The sequence below is a fragment of the Pelobates fuscus genome, chromosome 3, assembly GCF_036172605.1.
Source record: "Pelobates fuscus isolate aPelFus1 chromosome 3, aPelFus1.pri, whole genome shotgun sequence".
Lineage (NCBI taxonomy): Eukaryota > Metazoa > Chordata > Amphibia > Anura > Pelobatidae > Pelobates > Pelobates fuscus.
The window spans coordinates 393,140,687-393,156,882 of record NC_086319.1 but is presented as its reverse complement, the minus strand read 5'-3'; the positions used below and the strand labels follow the sequence as shown (position 1 = coordinate 393,156,882).

The following is a 16,196-nucleotide window of genomic DNA, read 5'->3' as shown; positions in this document are numbered from 1 at the left end:
AATAAGATAGACACATATAGTATCTCCTTTTTAAACTGCCAGAGAAGCAAATACAAATTTTAGGTTGATGAATTTTCAGTCAACATATATTTAATATATAGTGGTTGTTCTTGTGTGATTTATGTGCCATAACGCAAGAGATGTAGATTCGGTGCAATAATGATGAGGCACATAAGATAGTTTTCCAATTCTAGAGCTAAAATAGGCACTGCTGAGATTCGAACTCAGGATCTCCTGTTTACTAGACAGGCGCTTTAACCAACTAAGCCACAGCACCACAACATACTGGCTCATGCCTTGTTTTACGTTTTCCAAATAATGGCAGATTGGACCTTTCTCTATCCAAGAGATACATCATTGGAGGATTAATTGACATCAATCCATCCTTGTTTTACGTTTTCCAAATGGTGGCAGATTGGACCTTTCTCTATCCAAGAGATACATCATTGGAGGATTAATTGACATCAATCCATCTTTATAGCAAATACATCTCAGTTGTCAACAAACATTCAAATATTGCCCGCAGCTATGAAGGTAATAAACTACATTTCCACACTGACCGTGGCAGTATCAGTTTTGAAGATTAACTTTGTCCCAGTGGCACAAGATTGGAACTTGACTGATTGATTAATTGATAGAGGATAACTATAGCTCTAAAAGATCCCCCTCCTTTCATACTCCACTCTATTCTCCTTTCCTCACTCAATTCCCTCAGTCATGATAATTTTACCAAAGTGAACTTTCTTTTCTGACCACTATCCATGTCTAGCATGGGTATACAAAGAATGCTAAATGCTGCCTCTGCAGGACACATTGTACTATAGGAAACCACCTTCTCCGCCTTGAGTTGTGCAGCTAATTCACCAAACTCTGCGTTCTGTGTTTGGGTCTGGGTTTTGGTTACTTTTATGGATGGCCATTGCCTTTCTTCCCCATGCCTCCGTCTTGTCCACAGCTGCCATCACAGGTCCCAGCATATTGAGAGAGAGTATTCAGGACTTTCAAATAATAGATTGAGAATGTGCTTGGAAATATTTAGAAAGGTTTTAAAAGAGAACTGTTACTTAATGGCCAAAATCAGATTAGCAGCTGAATAATTCTTGGAATCTTTGCTGGATATTAAAAAGATGGTTGCCAACGGGATGGCTTTCTCACTTGCTTCACGTAGAGCCTTATAGTTGTAATCCGGGGGCACAGATTATGCTTCCAAAGCACGTCTCTGTGCTATATGTCTCCTGGAAGAAGTCTTCTTTGGAAAACCCTTTGAGAAAGTTGATGGGAAAAAGGCCTTGCTTTCACAAGAAAAAAAAAGAAGTTTTAATCAAACATTCTAGGGGATCAAATAAACTGAGAATGACCCTGTGAAGTAAATAAGATAGACACATATAGTATCTCCTTTTTAAACTGCCAGAGAAGCAAATACAAATTTTAGGTTGATGAATTTTCAGTCAACATATATTTAATATATAGTGGTTGTTCTTGTGTGATTTATGTGCCATAACGCAAGAGATGTTGATTCGGTGCAATAATGATGAGGCACATAAGATAGTTTTCCAATTCTAGAGCTAAAATAGGCACTGCTGAGATTCGAACTCAGGATCTCCTGTTTACTAGACAGGCGCTTTAACCAACTAAGCCACAGCACCACAACATACTGGCTCATGCCTTGTTTTACGTTTTCCAAATAATGGCAGATTGGACCTTTCTCTATCCAAGAGATACATCATTGGAGGATTAATTGACATCAATCCATCCTTGTTTTACGTTTTCCAAATGGTGGCAGATTGGACCTTTCTCTATCCAAGAGATACATCATTGGAGGATTAATTGACATCAATCCATCTTTATAGCAAATACATCTCAGTTGTCAACAAACATTCAAATATTGCCCGCAGCTATGAAGGTAATAAACTACATTTCCACACTGACCGTGGCAGTATCAGTTTTGAAGATTAACTTTGTCCCAGTGGCACAAGATTGGAACTTGACTGATTGATTAATTGATAGAGGATAACTATAGCTCTAAAAGATCCCCCTCCTTTCATACTCCACTCTATTCTCCTTTCCTCACTCAATTCCCTCAGTCATGATAATTTTACCAAAGTGAACTTTCTTTTCTGACCACTATCCATGTCTAGCATGGGTATACAAAGAATGCTAAATGCTGCCTCTGCAGGACACATTGTACTATAGGAAACCACCTTCTCCGCCTTGAGTTGTGCAGCTAATTCACCAAACTCTGCGTTCTGTGTTTGGGTCTGGGTTTTGGTTACTTTTATGGATGGCCATTGCCTTTCTTCCCCATGCCTCCGTCTTGTCCACAGCTGCCATCACAGGTCCCAGCATATTGAGAGAGAGTATTCAGGACTTTCAAATAATAGATTGAGAATGTGCTTGGAAATATTTAGAAAGGTTTTAAAAGAGAACTGTTACTTAATGGCCAAAATCAGATTAGCAGCTGAATAATTCTTGGAATCTTTGCTGGATATTAAAAAGATGGTTGCCAACGGGATGGCTTTCTCACTTGCTTCACGTAGAGCCTTATAGTTGTAATCCGGGGGCACAGATTATGCTTCCAAAGCACGTCTCTGTGCTATATGTCTCCTGGAAGAAGTCTTCTTTGGAAAACCCTTTGAGAAAGTTGATGGGAAAAAGGCCTTGCTTTCACAAGAAAAAAAAAGAAGGTTTAATCAAACATTCTAGGGGATCAAATAAACTGAGAATGACCCTGTGAAGTAAATAAGATAGACACATATAGTATCTCCTTTTTAAACTGCCAGAGAAGCAAATACAAATTTTAGGTTGATGAATTTTCAGTCAACATATATTTAATATATAGTGGTTGTTCTTGTGTGATTTATGTGCCATAACGCAAGAGATGTAGATTCGGTGCAATAATGATGAGGCACATAAGATAGTTTTCCAATTCTAGAGCTAAAATAGGCACTGCTGAGATTCGAACTCAGGATCTCCTGTTTACTAGACAGGCGCTTTAACCAACTAAGCCACAGCACCACAACATACTGGCTCATGCCTTGTTTTACGTTTTCCAAATAATGGCAGATTGGACCTTTCTCTATCCAAGAGATACATCATTGGAGGATTAATTGACATCAATCCATCCTTGTTTTACGTTTTCCAAATGGTGGCAGATTGGACCTTTCTCTATCCAAGAGATACATCATTGGAGGATTAATTGACATCAATCCATCTTTATAGCAAATACATCTCAGTTGTCAACAAACATTCAAATATTGCCCGCAGCTATGAAGGTAATAAACTACATTTCCACACTGACCGTGGCAGTATCAGTTTTGAAGATTAACTTTGTCCCAGTGGCACAAGATTGGAACTTGACTGATTGATTAATTGATAGAGGATAACTATAGCTCTAAAAGATCCCCCTCCTTTCATACTCCACTCTATTCTCCTTTCCTCACTCAATTCCCTCAGTCATGATAATTTTACCAAAGTGAACTTTCTTTTCTGACCACTATCCATGTCTAGCATGGGTATACAAAGAATGCTAAATGCTGCCTCTGCAGGACACATTGTACTATAGGAAACCACCTTCTCCGCCTTGAGTTGTGCAGCTAATTCACCAAACTCTGCGTTCTGTGTTTGGGTCTGGGTTTTGGTTACTTTTATGGATGGCCATTGCCTTTCTTCCCCATGCCTCCGTCTTGTCCACAGCTGCCATCACAGGTCCCAGCATATTGAGAGAGAGTATTCAGGACTTTCAAATAATAGATTGAGAATGTGCTTGGAAATATTTAGAAAGGTTTTAAAAGAGAACTGTTACTTAATGGCCAAAATCAGATTAGCAGCTGAATAATTCTTGGAATCTTTGCTGGATATTAAAAAGATGGTTGCCAACGGGATGGCTTTCTCACTTGCTTCACGTAGAGCCTTATAGTTGTAATCCGGGGGCACAGATTATGCTTCCAAAGCACGTCTCTGTGCTATATGTCTCCTGGAAGAAGTCTTCTTTGGAAAACCCTTTGAGAAAGTTGATGGGAAAAAGGCCTTGCTTTCACAAGAAAAAAAAAGAAGGTTTAATCAAACATTCTAGGGGATCAAATAAACTGAGAATGACCCTGTGAAGTAAATAAGATAGACACATATAGTATCTCCTTTTTAAACTGCCAGAGAAGCAAATACAAATTTTAGGTTGATGAATTTTCAGTCAACATATATTTAATATATAGTGGTTGTTCTTGTGTGATTTATGTGCCATAACGCAAGAGATGTAGATTCGGTGCAATAATGATGAGGCACATAAGATAGTTTTCCAATTCTAGAGCTAAAATAGGCACTGCTGAGATTCGAACTCAGGATCTCCTGTTTACTAGACAGGCGCTTTAACCAACTAAGCCACAGCACCACAACATACTGGCTCATGCCTTGTTTTACGTTTTCCAAATAATGGCAGATTGGACCTTTCTCTATCCAAGAGATACATCATTGGAGGATTAATTGACATCAATCCATCCTTGTTTTACGTTTTCCAAATGGTGGCAGATTGGACCTTTCTCTATCCAAGAGATACATCATTGGAGGATTAATTGACATCAATCCATCTTTATAGCAAATACATCTCAGTTGTCAACAAACATTCAAATATTGCCCGCAGCTATGAAGGTAATAAACTACATTTCCACACTGACCGTGGCAGTATCAGTTTTGAAGATTAACTTTGTCCCAGTGGCACAAGATTGGAACTTGACTGATTGATTAATTGATAGAGGATAACTATAGCTCTAAAAGATCCCCCTCCTTTCATACTCCACTCTATTCTCCTTTCCTCACTCAATTCCCTCAGTCATGATAATTTTACCAAAGTGAACTTTCTTTTCTGACCACTATCCATGTCTAGCATGGGTATACAAAGAATGCTAAATGCTGCCTCTGCAGGACACATTGTACTATAGGAAACCACCTTCTCCGCCTTGAGTTGTGCAGCTAATTCACCAAACTCTGCGTTCTGTGTTTGGGTCTGGGTTTTGGTTACTTTTATGGATGGCCATTGCCTTTCTTCCCCATGCCTCCGTCTTGTCCACAGCTGCCATCACAGGTCCCAGCATATTGAGAGAGAGTATTCAGGACTTTCAAATAATAGATTGAGAATGTGCTTGGAAATATTTAGAAAGGTTTTAAAAGAGAACTGTTACTTAATGGCCAAAATCAGATTAGCAGCTGAATAATTCTTGGAATCTTTGCTGGATATTAAAAAGATGGTTGCCAACGGGATGGCTTTCTCACTTGCTTCACGTAGAGCCTTATAGTTGTAATCCGGGGGCACAGATTATGCTTCCAAAGCACGTCTCTGTGCTATATGTCTCCTGGAAGAAGTCTTCTTTGGAAAACCCTTTGAGAAAGTTGATGGGAAAAAGGCCTTGCTTTCACAAGAAAAAAAAAGAAGTTTTAATCAAACATTCTAGGGGATCAAATAAACTGAGAATGACCCTGTGAAGTAAATAAGATAGACACATATAGTATCTCCTTTTTAAACTGCCAGAGAAGCAAATACAAATTTTAGGTTGATGAATTTTCAGTCAACATATATTTAATATATAGTGGTTGTTCTTGTGTGATTTATGTGCCATAACGCAAGAGATGTTGATTCGGTGCAATAATGATGAGGCACATAAGATAGTTTTCCAATTCTAGAGCTAAAATAGGCACTGCTGAGATTCGAACTCAGGATCTCCTGTTTACTAGACAGGCGCTTTAACCAACTAAGCCACAGCACCACAACATACTGGCTCATGCCTTGTTTTACGTTTTCCAAATAATGGCAGATTGGACCTTTCTCTATCCAAGAGATACATCATTGGAGGATTAATTGACATCAATCCATCCTTGTTTTACGTTTTCCAAATGGTGGCAGATTGGACCTTTCTCTATCCAAGAGATACATCATTGGAGGATTAATTGACATCAATCCATCTTTATAGCAAATACATCTCAGTTGTCAACAAACATTCAAATATTGCCCGCAGCTATGAAGGTAATAAACTACATTTCCACACTGACCGTGGCAGTATCAGTTTTGAAGATTAACTTTGTCCCAGTGGCACAAGATTGGAACTTGACTGATTGATTAATTGATAGAGGATAACTATAGCTCTAAAAGATCCCCCTCCTTTCATACTCCACTCTATTCTCCTTTCCTCACTCAATTCCCTCAGTCATGATAATTTTACCAAAGTGAACTTTCTTTTCTGACCACTATCCATGTCTAGCATGGGTATACAAAGAATGCTAAATGCTGCCTCTGCAGGACACATTGTACTATAGGAAACCACCTTCTCCGCCTTGAGTTGTGCAGCTAATTCACCAAACTCTGCGTTCTGTGTTTGGGTCTGGGTTTTGGTTACTTTTATGGATGGCCATTGCCTTTCTTCCCCATGCCTCCGTCTTGTCCACAGCTGCCATCACAGGTCCCAGCATATTGAGAGAGAGTATTCAGGACTTTCAAATAATAGATTGAGAATGTGCTTGGAAATATTTAGAAAGGTTTTAAAAGAGAACTGTTACTTAATGGCCAAAATCAGATTAGCAGCTGAATAATTCTTGGAATCTTTGCTGGATATTAAAAAGATGGTTGCCAACGGGATGGCTTTCTCACTTGCTTCACGTAGAGCCTTATAGTTGTAATCCGGGGGCACAGATTATGCTTCCAAAGCACGTCTCTGTGCTATATGTCTCCTGGAAGAAGTCTTCTTTGGAAAACCCTTTGAGAAAGTTGATGGGAAAAAGGCCTTGCTTTCACAAGAAAAAAAAAGAAGGTTTAATCAAACATTCTAGGGGATCAAATAAACTGAGAATGACCCTGTGAAGTAAATAAGATAGACACATATAGTATCTCCTTTTTAAACTGCCAGAGAAGCAAATACAAATTTTAGGTTGATGAATTTTCAGTCAACATATATTTAATATATAGTGGTTGTTCTTGTGTGATTTATGTGCCATAACGCAAGAGATGTAGATTCGGTGCAATAATGATGAGGCACATAAGATAGTTTTCCAATTCTAGAGCTAAAATAGGCACTGCTGAGATTCGAACTCAGGATCTCCTGTTTACTAGACAGGCGCTTTAACCAACTAAGCCACAGCACCACAACATACTGGCTCATGCCTTGTTTTACGTTTTCCAAATAATGGCAGATTGGACCTTTCTCTATCCAAGAGATACATCATTGGAGGATTAATTGACATCAATCCATCCTTGTTTTACGTTTTCCAAATGGTGGCAGATTGGACCTTTCTCTATCCAAGAGATACATCATTGGAGGATTAATTGACATCAATCCATCTTTATAGCAAATACATCTCAGTTGTCAACAAACATTCAAATATTGCCCGCAGCTATGAAGGTAATAAACTACATTTCCACACTGACCGTGGCAGTATCAGTTTTGAAGATTAACTTTGTCCCAGTGGCACAAGATTGGAACTTGACTGATTGATTAATTGATAGAGGATAACTATAGCTCTAAAAGATCCCCCTCCTTTCATACTCCACTCTATTCTCCTTTCCTCACTCAATTCCCTCAGTCATGATAATTTTACCAAAGTGAACTTTCTTTTCTGACCACTATCCATGTCTAGCATGGGTATACAAAGAATGCTAAATGCTGCCTCTGCAGGACAAATTGTACTATAGGAAACCACCTTCTCCGCCTTGAGTTGTGCAGCTAATTCACCAAACTCTGCGTTCTGTGTTTGGGTCTGGGTTTTGGTTACTTTTATGGATGGCCATTGCCTTTCTTCCCCATGCCTCCGTCTTGTCCACAGCTGCCATCACAGGTCCCAGCATATTGAGAGAGAGTATTCAGGACTTTCAAATAATAGATTGAGAATGTGCTTGGAAATATTTAGAAAGGTTTTAAAAGAGAACTGTTACTTAATGGCCAAAATCAGATTAGCAGCTGAATAATTCTTGGAATCTTTGCTGGATATTAAAAAGATGGTTGCCAACGGGATGGCTTTCTCACTTGCTTCACGTAGAGCCTTATAGTTGTAATCCGGGGGCACAGATTATGCTTCCAAAGCACGTCTCTGTGCTATATGTCTCCTGGAAGAAGTCTTCTTTGGAAAACCCTTTGAGAAAGTTGATGGGAAAAAGGCCTTGCTTTCACAAGAAAAAAAAAGAAGGTTTAATCAAACATTCTAGGGGATCAAATAAACTGAGAATGACCCTGTGAAGTAAATAAGATAGACACATATAGTATCTCCTTTTTAAACTGCCAGAGAAGCAAATACAAATTTTAGGTTGATGAATTTTCAGTCAACATATATTTAATATATAGTGGTTGTTCTTGTGTGATTTATGTGCCATAACGCAAGAGATGTTGATTCGGTGCAATAATGATGAGGCACATAAGATAGTTTTCCAATTCTAGAGCTAAAATAGGCACTGCTGAGATTCGAACTCAGGATCTCCTGTTTACTAGACAGGCGCTTTAACCAACTAAGCCACAGCACCACAACATACTGGCTCATGCCTTGTTTTACGTTTTCCAAATAATGGCAGATTGGACCTTTCTCTATCCAAGAGATACATCATTGGAGGATTAATTGACATCAATCCATCCTTGTTTTACGTTTTCCAAATGGTGGCAGATTGGACCTTTCTCTATCCAAGAGATACATCATTGGAGGATTAATTGACATCAATCCATCTTTATAGCAAATACATATCAGTTGTCAACAAACATTCAAATATTGCCCGCAGCTATGAAGGTAATAAACTACATTTCCACACTGACCGTGGCAGTATCAGTTTTGAAGATTAACTTTGTCCCAGTGGCACAAGATTGGAACTTGACTGATTGATTAATTGATAGAGGATTATTATAGCTCTAAAAGATCCCCCTCCTTTCATACTCCACTCTATTCTATACATCTCAGTTGTCAACAAACATTCAAATATTGCCCGCAGCTATGAAGGTAATAAACTACATTTCCACACTGACCGTGGCAGTATCAGTTTTGAAGATTAACTTTGTCCCAGTGGCACAAGATTGGAACTTGACTGATTGATTAATTGATAGAGGATAACTATAGCTCTAAAAGATCCCCCTCCTTTCATACTCCACTCTATTCTCCTTTCCTCACTCAATTCCCTCAGTCATGATAATTTTACCAAAGTGAACTTTCTTTTCTGACCACTATCCATGTCTAGCATGGGTATACAAAGAATGCTAAATGCTGCCTCTGCAGGACACATTGTACTATAGGAAACCACCTTCTCCGCCTTGAGTTGTGCAGCTAATTCACCAAACTCTGCGTTCTGTGTTTGGGTCTGGGTTTTGGTTACTTTTATGGATGGCCATTGCCTTTCTTCCCCATGCCTCCGTCTTGTCCACAGCTGCCATCACAGGTCCCAGCATATTGAGAGAGAGTATTCAGGACTTTCAAATAATAGATTGAGAATGTGCTTGGAAATATTTAGAAAGGTTTTAAAAGAGAACTGTTACTTAATGGCCAAAATCAGATTAGCAGCTGAATAATTCTTGGAATCTTTGCTGGATATTAAAAAGATGGTTGCCAACGGGATGGCTTTCTCACTTGCTTCACGTAGAGCCTTATAGTTGTAATCCGGGGGCACAGATTATGCTTCCAAAGCACGTCTCTGTGCTATATGTCTCCTGGAAGAAGTCTTCTTTGGAAAACCCTTTGAGAAAGTTGATGGGAAAAAGGCCTTGCTTTCACAAGAAAAAAAAAGAAGGTTTAATCAAACATTCTAGGGGATCAAATAAACTGAGAATGACCCTGTGAAGTAAATAAGATAGACACATATAGTATCTCCTTTTTAAACTGCCAGAGAAGCAAATACAAATTTTAGGTTGATGAATTTTCAGTCAACATATATTTAATATATAGTGGTTGTTCTTGTGTGATTTATGTGCCATAACGCAAGAGATGTAGATTCGGTGCAATAATGATGAGGCACATAAGATAGTTTTCCAATTCTAGAGCTAAAATAGGCACTGCTGAGATTCGAACTCAGGATCTCCTGTTTACTAGACAGGCGCTTTAACCAACTAAGCCACAGCACCACAACATACTGGCTCATGCCTTGTTTTACGTTTTCCAAATAATGGCAGATTGGACCTTTCTCTATCCAAGAGATACATCATTGGAGGATTAATTGACATCAATCCATCCTTGTTTTACGTTTTCCAAATGGTGGCAGATTGGACCTTTCTCTATCCAAGAGATACATCATTGGAGGATTAATTGACATCAATCCATCTTTATAGCAAATACATCTCAGTTGTCAACAAACATTCAAATATTGCCCGCAGCTATGAAGGTAATAAACTACATTTCCACACTGACCGTGGCAGTATCAGTTTTGAAGATTAACTTTGTCCCAGTGGCACAAGATTGGAACTTGACTGATTGATTAATTGATAGAGGATTATTATAGCTCTAAAAGATCCCCCTCCTTTCATACTCCACTCTATTCTCCTTTCCTCACTCAATTCCCTCAGTCATGATAATTTTACCAAAGTGAACTTTCTTTTCTGACCACTATCCATGTCTAGCATGGGTATACAAAGAATGCTAAATGCTGCCTCTGCAGGACACATTGTACTATAGGAAACCACCTTCTCCGCCTTGAGTTGTGCAGCTAATTCACCAAACTCTGCGTTCTGTGTTTGGGTCTGGGTTTTGGTTACTTTTATGGATGGCCATTGCCTTTCTTCCCCATGCCTTCGTCTTGTCCACAGCTGCCATCACAGGTCCCAGCATATTGAGAGAGAGTATTCAGGACTTTCAAATAATAGATTGAGAATGTGCTTGGAAATATTTAGAAAGGTTTTAAAAGAGAACTGTTACTTAATGGCCAAAATCAGATTAGCAGCTGAATAATTCTTGGAATCTTTGCTGGATATTAAAAAGATGGTTGCCAACGGGATGGCTTTCTCACTTGCTTCACGTAGAGCCTTATAGTTGTAATCCGGGGGCACAGATTATGCTTCCAAAGCACGTCTCTGTGCTATATGTCTCCTGGAAGAAGTCTTCTTTGGAAAACCCTTTGAGAAAGTTGATGGGAAAAAGGCCTTGCTTTCACAAGAAAAAAAAAGAAGGTTTAATCAAACATTCTAGGGGATCAAATAAACTGAGAATGACCCTGTGAAGTAAATAAGATAGACACATATAGTATCTCCTTTTTAAACTGCCAGAGAAGCAAATACAAATTTTAGGTTGATGAATTTTCAGTCAACATATATTTAATATATAGTGGTTGTTCTTGTGTGATTTATGTGCCATAACGCAAGAGATGTAGATTCGGTGCAATAATGATGAGGCACATAAGATAGTTTTCCAATTCTAGAGCTAAAATAGGCACTGCTGAGATTCGAACTCAGGATCTCCTGTTTACTAGACAGGCGCTTTAACCAACTAAGCCACAGCACCACAACATACTCGCTCATGCCTTGTTTTACGTTTTCCAAATAATGGCAGATTGGACCTTTCTCTATCCAAGAGATACATCATTGGAGGATTAATTGACATCAATCCATCTTTATAGCAAATACATCTCAGTTGTCAACAAACATTCAAATATTGCCCGCAGCTATGAAGGTAATAAACTACATTTCCACACTGACCGTGGCAGTATCAGTTTTGAAGATTAACTTTGTCCCAGTGGCACAAGATTGGAACTTGACTGATTGATTAATTGATAGAGGATAACTATAGCTCTAAAAGATCCCCCTCCTTTCATACTCCACTCTATTCTCCTTTCCTCACTCAATTCCCTCAGTCATGATAATTTTACCAAAGTGAACTTTCTTTTCTGACCACTATCCATGTCTAGCATGGGTATACAAAGAATGCTAAATGCTGCCTCTGCAGGACAAATTGTACTATAGGAAACCACCTTCTCCGCCTTGAGTTGTGCAGCTAATTCACCAAACTCTGCGTTCTGTGTTTGGGTCTGGGTTTTGGTTACTTTTATGGATGGCCATTGCCTTTCTTCCCCATGCCTCCGTCTTGTCCACAGCTGCCATCACAGGTCCCAGCATATTGAGAGAGAGTATTCAGGACTTTCAAATAATAGATTGAGAATGTGCTTGGAAATATTTAGAAAGGTTTTAAAAGAGAACTGTTACTTAATGGCCAAAATCAGATTAGCAGCTGAATAATTCTTGGAATCTTTGCTGGATATTAAAAAGATGGTTGCCAACGGGATGGCTTTCTCACTTGCTTCACGTAGAGCCTTATAGTTGTAATCCGGGGGCACAGATTATGCTTCCAAAGCACGTCTCTGTGCTATATGTCTCCTGGAAGAAGTCTTCTTTGGAAAACCCTTTGAGAAAGTTGATGGGAAAAAGGCCTTGCTTTCACAAGAAAAAAAAAGAAGGTTTAATCAAACATTCTAGGGGATCAAATAAACTGAGAATGACCCTGTGAAGTAAATAAGATAGACACATATAGTATCTCCTTTTTAAACTGCCAGAGAAGCAAATACAAATTTTAGGTTGATGAATTTTCAGTCAACATATATTTAATATATAGTGGTTGTTCTTGTGTGATTTATGTGCCATAACGCAAGAGATGTAGATTCGGTGCAATAATGATGAGGCACATAAGATAGTTTTCCAATTCTAGAGCTAAAATAGGCACTGCTGAGATTCGAACTCAGGATCTCCTGTTTACTAGACAGGCGCTTTAACCAACTAAGCCACAGCACCACAACATACTGGCTCATGCCTTGTTTTACGTTTTCCAAATAATGGCAGATTGGACCTTTCTCTATCCAAGAGATACATCATTGGAGGATTAATTGACATCAATCCATCCTTGTTTTACGTTTTCCAAATGGTGGCAGATTGGACCTTTCTCTATCCAAGAGATACATCATTGGAGGATTAATTGACATCAATCCATCTTTATAGCAAATACATCTCAGTTGTCAACAAACATTCAAATATTGCCCGCAGCTATGAAGGTAATAAACTACATTTCCACACTGACCGTGGCAGTATCAGTTTTGAAGATTAACTTTGTCCCAGTGGCACAAGATTGGAACTTGACTGATTGATTAATTGATAGAGGATTATTATAGCTCTAAAAGATCCCCCTCCTTTCATACTCCACTCTATTCTCCTTTCCTCACTCAATTCCCTCAGTCATGATAATTTTACCAAAGTGAACTTTCTTTTCTGACCACTATCCATGTCTAGCATGGGTATACAAAGAATGCTAAATGCTGCCTCTGCAGGACACATTGTACTATAGGAAACCACCTTCTCCGCCTTGAGTTGTGCAGCTAATTCACCAAACTCTGCGTTCTGTGTTTGGGTCTGGGTTTTGGTTACTTTTATGGATGGCCATTGCCTTTCTTCCCCATGCCTTCGTCTTGTCCACAGCTGCCATCACAGGTCCCAGCATATTGAGAGAGAGTATTCAGGACTTTCAAATAATAGATTGAGAATGTGCTTGGAAATATTTAGAAAGGTTTTAAAAGAGAACTGTTACTTAATGGCCAAAATCAGATTAGCAGCTGAATAATTCTTGGAATCTTTGCTGGATATTAAAAAGATGGTTGCCAACGGGATGGCTTTCTCACTTGCTTCACGTAGAGCCTTATAGTTGTAATCCGGGGGCACAGATTATGCTTCCAAAGCACGTCTCTGTGCTATATGTCTCCTGGAAGAAGTCTTCTTTGGAAAACCCTTTGAGAAAGTTGATGGGAAAAAGGCCTTGCTTTCACAAGAAAAAAAAAGAAGGTTTAATCAAACATTCTAGGGGATCAAATAAACTGAGAATGACCCTGTGAAGTAAATAAGATAGACACATATAGTATCTCCTTTTTAAACTGCCAGAGAAGCAAATACAAATTTTAGGTTGATGAATTTTCAGTCAACATATATTTAATATATAGTGGTTGTTCTTGTGTGATTTATGTGCCATAACGCAAGAGATGTAGATTCGGTGCAATAATGATGAGGCACATAAGATAGTTTTCCAATTCTAGAGCTAAAATAGGCACTGCTGAGATTCGAACTCAGGATCTCCTGTTTACTAGACAGGCGCTTTAACCAACTAAGCCACAGCACCACAACATACTGGCTCATGCCTTGTTTTACGTTTTCCAAATAATGGCAGATTGGACCTTTCTCTATCCAAGAGATACATCATTGGAGGATTAATTGACATCAATCCATCCTTGTTTTACGTTTTCCAAATGGTGGCAGATTGGACCTTTCTCTATCCAAGAGATACATCATTGGAGGATTAATTGACATCAATCCATCTTTATAGCAAATACATCTCAGTTGTCAACAAACATTCAAATATTGCCCGCAGCTATGAAGGTAATAAACTACATTTCCACACTGACCGTGGCAGTATCAGTTTTGAAGATTAACTTTGTCCCAGTGGCACAAGATTGGAACTTGACTGATTGATTAATTGATAGAGGATAACTATAGCTCTAAAAGATCCCCCTCCTTTCATACTCCACTCTATTCTCCTTTCCTCACTCAATTCCCTCAGTCATGATAATTTTACCAAAGTGAACTTTCTTTTCTGACCACTATCCATGTCTAGCATGGGTATACAAAGAATGCTAAATGCTGCCTCTGCAGGACAAATTGTACTATAGGAAACCACCTTCTCCGCCTTGAGTTGTGCAGCTAATTCACCAAACTCTGCGTTCTGTGTTTGGGTCTGGGTTTTGGTTACTTTTATGGATGGCCATTGCCTTTCTTCCCCATGCCTCCGTCTTGTCCACAGCTGCCATCACAGGTCCCAGCATATTGAGAGAGAGTATTCAGGACTTTCAAATAATAGATTGAGAATGTGCTTGGAAATATTTAGAAAGGTTTTAAAAGAGAACTGTTACTTAATGGCCAAAATCAGATTAGCAGCTGAATAATTCTTGGAATCTTTGCTGGATATTAAAAAGATGGTTGCCAACGGGATGGCTTTCTCACTTGCTTCACGTAGAGCCTTATAGTTGTAATCCGGGGGCACAGATTATGCTTCCAAAGCACGTCTCTGTGCTATATGTCTCCTGGAAGAAGTCTTCTTTGGAAAACCCTTTGAGAAAGTTGATGGGAAAAAGGCCTTGCTTTCACAAGAAAAAAAAAGAAGGTTTAATCAAACATTCTAGGATATCAAATAAACTGAGAATGACCCTGTGAAGTAAATAAGATAGACACATATAGTATCTCCTTTTTAAACTGCCAGAGAAGCAAATACAAATTTTAGGTTGATGAATTTTCAGTCAACATATATTTAATATATAGTGGTTGTTCTTGTGTGATTTATGTGCCATAACGCAAGAGATGTAGATTCGGTGCAATAATGATGAGGCACATAAGATAGTTTTCCAATTCTAGAGCTAAAATAGGCACTGCTGAGATTCGAACTCAGGATCTCCTGTTTACTAGACAGGCGCTTTAACCAACTAAGCCACAGCACCACAACATACTGGCTCATGCCTTGTTTTACGTTTTCCAAATAATGGCAGATTGGACCTTTCTCTATCCAAGAGATACATCATTGGAGGATTAATTGACATCAATCCATCCTTGTTTTACGTTTTCCAAATGGTGGCAGATTGGACCTTTCTCTATCCAAGAGATACATCATTGGAGGATTAATTGACATCAATCCATCTTTATAGCAAATACATCTCAGTTGTCAACAAACATTCAAATATTGCCCGCAGCTATGAAGGTAATAAACTACATTTCCACACTGACCGTGGCAGTATCAGTTTTGAAGATTAACTTTGTCCCAGTGGCACAAGATTGGAACTTGACTGATTGATTAATTGATAGAGGATTATTATAGCTCTAAAAGATCCCCCTCCTTTCATACTCCACTCTATTCTCCTTTCCTCACTCAATTCCCTCAGTCATGATAATTTTACCAAAGTGAACTTTCTTTTCTGACCACTATCCATGTCTAGCATGGGTATACAAAGAATGCTAAATGCTGCCTCTGCAGGACACATTGTACTATAGGAAACCACCTTCTCCGCCTTGAGTTGTGCAGCTAATTCACCAAACTCTGCGTTCTGTGTTTGGGTCTGGGTTTTGGTTACTTTTATGGATGGCCATTGCCTTTCTTCCCCATGCCTTCGTCTTGTCCACAGCTGCCATCACAGGTCCCAGCATATTGAGAGAGAGTATTCAGGACTTTCAAATAATAGATTGAGA

At 38.9% G+C, this 16,196-nt stretch overlaps 12 non-coding genes across 12 annotated transcripts; all 12 read right to left on the bottom strand.

Moving 5' to 3' along the window:
- Positions 1-203: 203 nt before the first annotated feature.
- TRNAT-AGU (transfer RNA threonine (anticodon AGU)) lies at positions 204-277 on the bottom strand. Its single transcript has one exon. It is a non-coding gene; the product is annotated as a tRNA-Thr (tRNA).
- A 1,295-nt stretch (positions 278-1,572) lies between these two features.
- On the bottom strand, positions 1,573-1,646 carry TRNAT-AGU (transfer RNA threonine (anticodon AGU)). Its single transcript has one exon. It is a non-coding gene; the product is annotated as a tRNA-Thr (tRNA).
- Positions 1,647-2,941: 1,295 nt separating this feature from the next.
- TRNAT-AGU (transfer RNA threonine (anticodon AGU)) lies at positions 2,942-3,015 on the bottom strand. Its single transcript has one exon. It is a non-coding gene; the product is annotated as a tRNA-Thr (tRNA).
- Positions 3,016-4,310: 1,295 nt separating this feature from the next.
- Positions 4,311-4,384, bottom strand: TRNAT-AGU (transfer RNA threonine (anticodon AGU)). Its single transcript has one exon. It is a non-coding gene; the product is annotated as a tRNA-Thr (tRNA).
- Positions 4,385-5,679: 1,295 nt separating this feature from the next.
- Positions 5,680-5,753, bottom strand: TRNAT-AGU (transfer RNA threonine (anticodon AGU)). The gene has a single exon. It is a non-coding gene; the product is annotated as a tRNA-Thr (tRNA).
- A 1,295-nt stretch (positions 5,754-7,048) lies between these two features.
- Positions 7,049-7,122, bottom strand: TRNAT-AGU (transfer RNA threonine (anticodon AGU)). Its single transcript has one exon. It is a non-coding gene; the product is annotated as a tRNA-Thr (tRNA).
- A 1,295-nt stretch (positions 7,123-8,417) lies between these two features.
- TRNAT-AGU (transfer RNA threonine (anticodon AGU)) lies at positions 8,418-8,491 on the bottom strand. Its single transcript has one exon. It is a non-coding gene; the product is annotated as a tRNA-Thr (tRNA).
- A 1,502-nt stretch (positions 8,492-9,993) lies between these two features.
- TRNAT-AGU (transfer RNA threonine (anticodon AGU)) lies at positions 9,994-10,067 on the bottom strand. The gene has a single exon. It is a non-coding gene; the product is annotated as a tRNA-Thr (tRNA).
- A 1,295-nt stretch (positions 10,068-11,362) lies between these two features.
- On the bottom strand, positions 11,363-11,436 carry TRNAT-AGU (transfer RNA threonine (anticodon AGU)). The gene has a single exon. It is a non-coding gene; the product is annotated as a tRNA-Thr (tRNA).
- A 1,206-nt stretch (positions 11,437-12,642) lies between these two features.
- On the bottom strand, positions 12,643-12,716 carry TRNAT-AGU (transfer RNA threonine (anticodon AGU)). Its single transcript has one exon. It is a non-coding gene; the product is annotated as a tRNA-Thr (tRNA).
- Positions 12,717-14,011: 1,295 nt separating this feature from the next.
- TRNAT-AGU (transfer RNA threonine (anticodon AGU)) lies at positions 14,012-14,085 on the bottom strand. Its single transcript has one exon. It is a non-coding gene; the product is annotated as a tRNA-Thr (tRNA).
- Positions 14,086-15,380: 1,295 nt separating this feature from the next.
- On the bottom strand, positions 15,381-15,454 carry TRNAT-AGU (transfer RNA threonine (anticodon AGU)). Its single transcript has one exon. It is a non-coding gene; the product is annotated as a tRNA-Thr (tRNA).
- Between the last annotated feature and the right edge of the window lie 742 nt (positions 15,455-16,196).